Source organism: Phoenix dactylifera, unplaced genomic scaffold (assembly GCF_009389715.1).
Source record: "Phoenix dactylifera cultivar Barhee BC4 unplaced genomic scaffold, palm_55x_up_171113_PBpolish2nd_filt_p 000248F, whole genome shotgun sequence".
In the NCBI taxonomy this organism is placed as follows: Eukaryota; Viridiplantae; Streptophyta; class Magnoliopsida; order Arecales; family Arecaceae; genus Phoenix; species Phoenix dactylifera.
The window spans coordinates 489,777-497,736 of record NW_024067743.1 but is presented as its reverse complement, the minus strand read 5'-3'; positions in this window follow the sequence as shown (position 1 = coordinate 497,736).

The window sequence follows — 7,960 nt, the reverse complement described above, 5'->3', positions numbered from 1 at the left end:
GATGATGATGCAGGAATACTTGAGAAAAAGATAGATGATATGACATTACAAGAGGATGAACCGAAGCAAAGTGGAGAAACCTCAACAAGCCAAGAGGTAATTGATGATCATGGGCTTACAAAGGCTTGGAGGTATGCATACGGTCACCCTAAAGAATTAATATTAGATGATCCATCACAACCTATTAGAACTAGAGCTTCTCTTAGGAACTTAAATAATCATCTAGCTTTTGTTTCACACTTAGAACCTAAAAACATTGGAGAAGCTGAAAATGATGTAAATTGGATAAATGCTATGCAAGAGGAACTAAACCAATTTACTAGAAACAAGGTATGGAATTTAGTAGAAAGACCCGCTGAATACTCAATAATAGGAACTAAATGGATATATAAAAACAAACTTGATGAAAATGGAGTTGTGGTTAGAAACAAGGCTAGACTAGTAGCAAAGGGCTATAATCAAGAAGAAGGTATAGATTTTGATGAAACCTTTGCTCCTATAGCTAGACTTGAAGCAATTAGATTATTACTAGCATTTGTATGCTCTAAAGACTTCAAACTATTTCAAATGGATGTAAAAAGTACCTTTTTGAATGGGTATATTAATGAGGAGGTTTATGTAGAATAACCTCCTGGTTTTGAAAATCATCAATACCCCAATCATGTATATAAACTAAACAAAGCACTTTATGGTCTAAAACAAGTCCCTAGAGCATGGTATGAAAGACTTGGTAAATTTCTATTAGACCATGAATTCTCTAAAGGAAATGTTGATACAACACTATTTTTAAAGAAGAAAAACAAAGAAATGTTAGTAGTGCAGATTTATGTAGATGATATTATTTTCGGTGCTACTAACAATCACCTCTGCGAAGAATTTGCTGACTTAATGCAGAGTGAATTTGAAATAAGCATGATGGGAGAGCTGAACTATTTTCTCGGGCTCCAAATCAAACAATCTAAAGAGGGGTCTTCATCAATCAAGCTAAATACATCAAGGAGATGCTTAAGAAGTTTGATATGGATGGAAACAAGCCAATCAGCACACCCATGAGCTCATCATGCAAACTAGATAAGGATGAACCAGGTAAATCAATAGATCAAAAGCTGTATAGAGGTATGATAGGCTCTTTACTATATCTTACAGCAAGTAGACCTGATATCATGTTTAGTGTATGCATGTGTGCTAGATATCAATCTAATCCTAAGGAATCACATTTAATTGCAGTTAAGAGAATTTTTAATTACCTAATAGGAACAAAAAATATAGGTTTATGGTACTCTAAAGAATCTAGCATAAACTTAATAGGGTACACAGATTCAGACTTTGCTGGTTGTAAACTTGATAGAAAAAGCATCAGCGGATCATGTCAATTCTTAGAAAAAAATTTAATCTCTTGGTTTAGCAAGAAACAAAACTCGGTTGCACTATCTACGGCGGAAGCCGAATATGTTGCTGTCGGAAGTTGTTGTGCTCAAATCTTGTAGATTAAACAACAACTTGAAGATTATGGCATTAAACAAGATAAAATTTCCATAAACTGTGATAATACAAGTGCCACTAATCTAACTAAAAATCCAATTCAGCATTCAAGAACTAAACACATTGAGATAAGACATCATTTCATAAGAGATCATGTACTGAATGGTGATGTGACACTTCAATTTGTTTGTACTGATGATCAACTTGCTGATATCTTTACAAAACCTTTGAGTGAAGATCGATTTTGCATACTAAGAAGAGGGTTAGGAGTGATTGATCCATTCTAGTGATACTCTCCTCTAGTTCATTGATTTTGAGGATTAGTTTATGTTGGACATAGGATTTCTTATCTATGATCATCAAATCAGTTCTTAAATCCTAGATAAGTCCATAACTCTCTCTTTTGGCACGAAAATAACAAGATTCTTGGTTGTGTGCCAGAGTTCGAGTCGACTCGGATACATTTTAGAGTCGGCTCATAGGGGAGTCGACTCGCGCATATTTGGGAGTCGACTTGAGTTCGAGTCGACTCGCGACATACCGGAGTCGACTCGAAGTCGGAAATCCGACTTTTAACCCTAAGCGGAATGTTTTTCTCTTCACTTCTATTTTCAGCCGCCACTGTTCAAAAGCCCTAGAGCCGTCTCCGACCTCGTCTCCGACCCATTTTAGGTCATCTCCGTCGAGTTTTCTTCCATTTTTCTTGTTCTTACCCCGTATTTAGGTCAAAAATGCCTAGGAAAGTCGTTGTCCCAAGCCGGAAGAGACCCCTCGCTGCGAGTGGCGCCGAGCGGCGGTCAAAGGCTCGGAACGAACCCGCGAGGCCACCACCTCCGGTTCCTTCCCCGCCTAGGCCGGTTCCCTCGCGTCCGTGCACCGGAAGGGCAGTCTCCACCGGGAGGAAAGTCGACTTTGACTTCCTCTCCCGGGAAGGGTGAAAGTTATTCCTAGGTTCTTCGGTGTTTAGCATGCTGAATTTTTTTTTTTTTTTGAAAGCCATGGCTGAACCTGATCGGGTTGCCTACGTACCCCTTCACAAGGGGAATCAAGCCACACGTAGTTCTTTTAAAATTTCAAAAATACAGCGGAAAAATGAATCAAACAATTTAATTCATGCATGCTTACAAGATCAAATCTAGAAATCAACACATTAAGAACACATAGGATTATGCCGGAATCGTTTAAACAATTATGCTAAAACTTTTATGCATGATTAACTATCAGATCTGAAACTTAAGAACTCTATTCCAATTAATCTCCGAATATCCATCGAATGGATTCTGGAGATATCTCCGTGAGGAGCCCCAAAAGAGGGTAAAACCTCGGAGAATCGGACCTAGACCTTGACACCATAATAAATGATTAATGCTAGATTAATACCTTTTATGATGGATGAAAGTTGTGAATCTGATTCTTGACTTCGCAGCCACGCACACGAATGGCCTCTACGAGAAGTACACGCGAAGTCCTGAAGGATCTTCTTCCGCAACAGTGCTAGCAGTTGCAGAACACTTGAAAGCTGAAATCTGCCCGTCGGGATTCAATCAACTCTTGATCAATCGTCTTGAAGCAGATGGAGATGAGATTTGTAAAAAAAGTAGAGGACTCAGATCTGATCTTGAATCTTCAAGATATTCACCCTAAAAACCCTATCTAAAATGGAGAAGAAGAGGAAGAGGAGGCGGGTGAGGAAGAAGGCTGCAATGGATGTGTTTTTGGTGCCCATGTTTGACCCCTTTTAATGGCCTCCGAATTTATATTCAAAATTCAAAATTTATTTTTAGAAAACCTCTTTTAGTTGGCACATGCAAAGGAATAGGAACAACCCAAATCAGATCTCAACCAAATCTGATTTAAATTCAAATTTTAAACACATGTGCAAGAGGGAAGGAATTTGAAATCCATGCGGCAAGGTAAAACACTTCATAATTTTGAAATCACCTCTTGAAATTCGAATTTAATCCATTCAAAAACTCATACGCCACCTTGGCTGATGGTTTGAGTGATTAAAATCATTTAACACATTGCTTAATGTTTGAATTTAAATTAAAATTACAAACAATGTCGCCATGTGTCAAGCAATGGGTCCATGTGCCATGCAATAATTTTGGTTTATTTAAAATTCATGAAATCCAATTCCATGTCACCAATAATTGCCACATCATCTGAGCCTAATTCCCTTGGATTGCACTTAATCAAATTTGGTCAAACCCGAATTAAAACAAAGCAATTTGGTTGAACCCAATCTAATCAGGTCAGACCCTGATTGAGCTCAAATTGAATCCAATTCAATTTTGGCTCATGCAAACTCAATCAAATTGAATTAACTACTTTGTGTTGGACCTAATCCAATTAGGTCAATCCCCAATTAAGAACAAATTAATTTAAAATTAATTTGATCAGCTTAAGTCCTTTTTGGTTCTAACCTAATCCAATCAGGTCAAAATCCTGATTGAGCCCAAACTTGAATCCAATTCAATTTGGCTCATCCTTAGCACAATTACTCAATCAAATTGAGTTTATTAGTAATTTAATTACTAATTAATCCTTCAATAATTACTTTAATTATTTTATAAGATAATTTGCCAATCAAATTGACCAAATTATCCCTGAATGATTCTTAATCATTCATCAGCTTTCTTGATCAATCAGGAATCTTCTATGCGTGTGACCTCATAGGTTCGAACCTAAGCCGGTAGTATAGAAACAATTTCCTACACTAATTGATGTGACCATCTAGCAATGGTACCCAACGTTCGGATAGGCCGAATATATGCGAAGCAAATATTCTGAAATACTGAACTATGGTTACTGTATAATTCAATCCCTTTGACTCCTAATGCCAGGATGACTTAGAGCTCATTGTCAACCCTATAATTAGTACATCCATTATGTGATTAACTTTAGATATCCCGTGACTCCTCACTGGGATTACCCTGGCCAAGGTTATGCTAAATTAATCACAAGACATTATCTTCTATTTTTAGGAGGGGTCAATTCCATCTTGACTCACAACTGACTACGCAAGTACTTGACTGCACCCAGTGACCTTCTGTCACTGAATTAGAAATTTAGGTAGTCCGGTACCAAAGTACAGTGAGTTGCTTGCTAGTCACAAGTTGCGGTCTCAGGTCAGAGGGCCAAACTTATACCCATATCCACTCGGAACATCTCTCGACAGTAGAGCGTTCCGGAATTGGTCACGTTCAGTGAAATGTACTCCTACACTTCACCTGTGTGGCATACCAGTGTCTCCACACTCCTTGGTTAAGAAGACAACCAACGTATATGTCACACAATGACCTAATCTCGATAATGCTGTCGTCCTAGTAACAACATATCATTTGGTCGCGAACAAGTTTAAGGACTCAAAGATAAATTCTCCTTTATCATAACATAAGTCCTAAGGACTTCATCATATAAGAGTTCATTTGAAGATGAAATGATGAATAATGCCAAATAACACTTTATTAATTTGTCAATTCATTTACAAAATTCAATCATCAATATGCTGACGATTGACATTTAGGATACAAATCCCAACAAAGGGTTCACCCTAGGGCATCGTCTCAGGGCTCAAGGGTTAGAGTTATTCTGTTCATTAGACCTCCCAACTTACTCGGGGTTAGTTAGGGAATTCTATGGGACTGTAGCCCGAGGTAGTGGTGGTATCCAGGGAACCGTAGCGGGTGTCCCTGTATTCATCTCGGAGGACTTCATTGCTCGAGTCCTCCATCTCTCGAGTGAGGGGATTGTTCCCACACACCCCTCCGATAGGACAGAGGCCCTTACGGCCATCTTAGGGTGTCCACCTCAGTCCCCCATAGAGGAGGTGTTCGCAAATCAGCTTTCGGCTGAAATGTGGCTTCTCCTAAGTGTCATCTCTAGGACTCTCTTCCCCAAAACGGGTAGGTTTGATTTTATTTCAGAGAGAGACCTAGCACTGATGTTCTACATACTCCAGGACACTCCTATCAACTTCCCTAAACTCATCTACAAATATATCTGTGAACCCCTAGATAAGCCTAGGTTGAGTCTCCCTTACGGTATGCTATTCACTCTCATCTTTAGGGAGTTAGAGGTTCCTATTCCTGAGGGGGAACCCTCTCGCTCACTGCGTCATACAGATCGCATGGGTGAGAGGACTCTCCATCGTATGGGCTTTCATAGAGTTGAGGGAGTCTGGGTACGGAGACCATCCACTATCACACCATCTGACCCTACCACTCACCACTCCCCTAGCCCTGACCATGACATAGCTCCTCCCACCTTTCCTTCCACCTCTGCTCCTACCTATACTGAGCCCTCCACCTCCACTGCCCCACCTTCTCAGCAGCAGCCCCTGGAGGTTCGAATATCCTCTGAGCAACTCCGAGAGTTGAGGCAGGAGATAGTGAGGGAGCTGAGGGATGATCTCCTGAGAGAGCTACGAGGTTCTCAGACTGCTTCCTCCACAGATTTAGTTCCCTCCTTAGCAGCCGTGACAAAGATGGTTGCAAATCTGAAGGAGGAAATATTCAATGTGCGAAGCCTAGTTCAAGCTCAATACTGGAACATGAGTGACGTCAAGGACGACACAAGGGAGATGCGAGACAGCATCAGACATGAGCTAGGCAACCAGAGTCAGGGTGCAGAGCGGCTAGCCAATGCGCTGATCTCCAAGCTTGACACCCTCCAAGAAAGTGTGACCCAGCTCACCACGATACAGTCTAGTGCCACCTCGGAGATCATCGAGCAGCTAGGGAACATCTTTGAGAGGATAAACTTAGTCATGCAAATGAGTAGACTGAAAACGGGAGCCACATCCTCCACTACAAAGAAAAATTAGTGTATTTTTATCTATTTTTATGATGTACAGTCCCTTGAGGACTCTTTTGATATGTAATCACACTTGTACTCAAATTTGAATTTAATACAATGAGTAGAAATTTCCTTTCAAAATTGTGCATTCTTGAGTTCTTGTACTTTTCTGTGCTTTCTGCCTTTTTGCTATGATGACAAAAAGGGGGAGAAAATATATTGAATTGAAATATAAAGGGAATCAATAAAAAAAAAATTCTTAAAGCACAAAGTAATTTGTTCTAAGTGGATTCGATACCTCGAGGCTCATTATCTCTCTATTGGAGCTCCTAAAGGAGTAATCTCCAGAATCTATTCAAGAAATATTCGGAGATTAGTTGAATCATACTCAAGAACAAATTGGCAGATTTTTCCTCTAAAACCAAAAATTTAAGCTCAAAATCTTCAAGACATTAAAAGAAAATTCAGAGAATCTAAACAAAATTGAATGCATATGTTGAGGGGGAGAATCTAAAATCTTAAGAAAGCAAATTCATTAAACACATATAAGCCAAACAATTGATTGCATGACATGAAGGCTTATATAATTCCAAATGAAAGGGGGAGCTTTAACTTCAGGATTTACTATTTCACACCTTTCAATTTTGGATAAATTAAATGACTAGACACTTGAATTCATTTCAAAACTTTATTATAAATCTCCTTTTGGTTGAGCAATTCACTTTATAAATACTCAATGTTTTGTCATCATCAAAAAAGGGGAGATTGTGGAGTGATTGATTATAACCCTATTTGATTTCGATGAGCTCAAAGCATTTGAGTATATCTTATACTAATAAATTCAATCTAGTGTTTCAGCCAAATATTTGTGAATTTATGTTTAAGTATCTCTAGCTTTGGTTCACTACATTTTGGCTAAGTATAGAACTCAGTTTGAACCAAAGTCTGAAGCTCAAGTCGACTTTGGAAGATTACGAGTCGACTCCAAGTGTTTCAGAAGCTCTGGCACATGCTCGAGTCGACTCCGGTACACTACGAGTTGACTCCGACTGAGAACTGACAGAAAGACAGAAAGTTGATTTTCAGACCCTGTCAGCGAGTCGACTCCAGAAGGGTTCGAGTCGACTCCGATGGTTGCCGAGTCGGCTCCCGACATTTCCGAGTCGACTCCAAAGGGTAACAGAAGAAAGACAGAACAATGTATTTCAGATCCTGCAACCGAGTCGACTCTAGAAGGTTACGAGTCGACTCCGAAGTTTGGCGAGTCGACTCCTAGTTAAGTACGAGTCGACTCTCAGAGGAAAGCAAGACTAGAAGATAGTTCAAGCCAAAACACAGAGGGTCAGTTTTAGGATTCTGAGAGCCGAGTCGACTCCAACAAAGTGCGAGTCGACTCCGAGGCAGTTCAACTCAAAACACAGAGAAATAGTTTTCGGATCCTGAGAGCCGAGCCGACTCCAAGTACTCCCGAGTCGACTCCCAAGTCAGCCGAGTCGACCCCAACAAAATCCGAGTCGAATCCGAGGCAGTTCAACTCCAAACACAGAGGATCAGTTTTCGGGCTCTGAGAGCCGAGTCGACTCCAAGATGATCCGAGTCGACTCGAGAAAGAAATACAGAAAAATAGATCTCTGGAACCTTGAGAACGAGTCGTCTCCGGAGGGCCGAGTCATCTCCA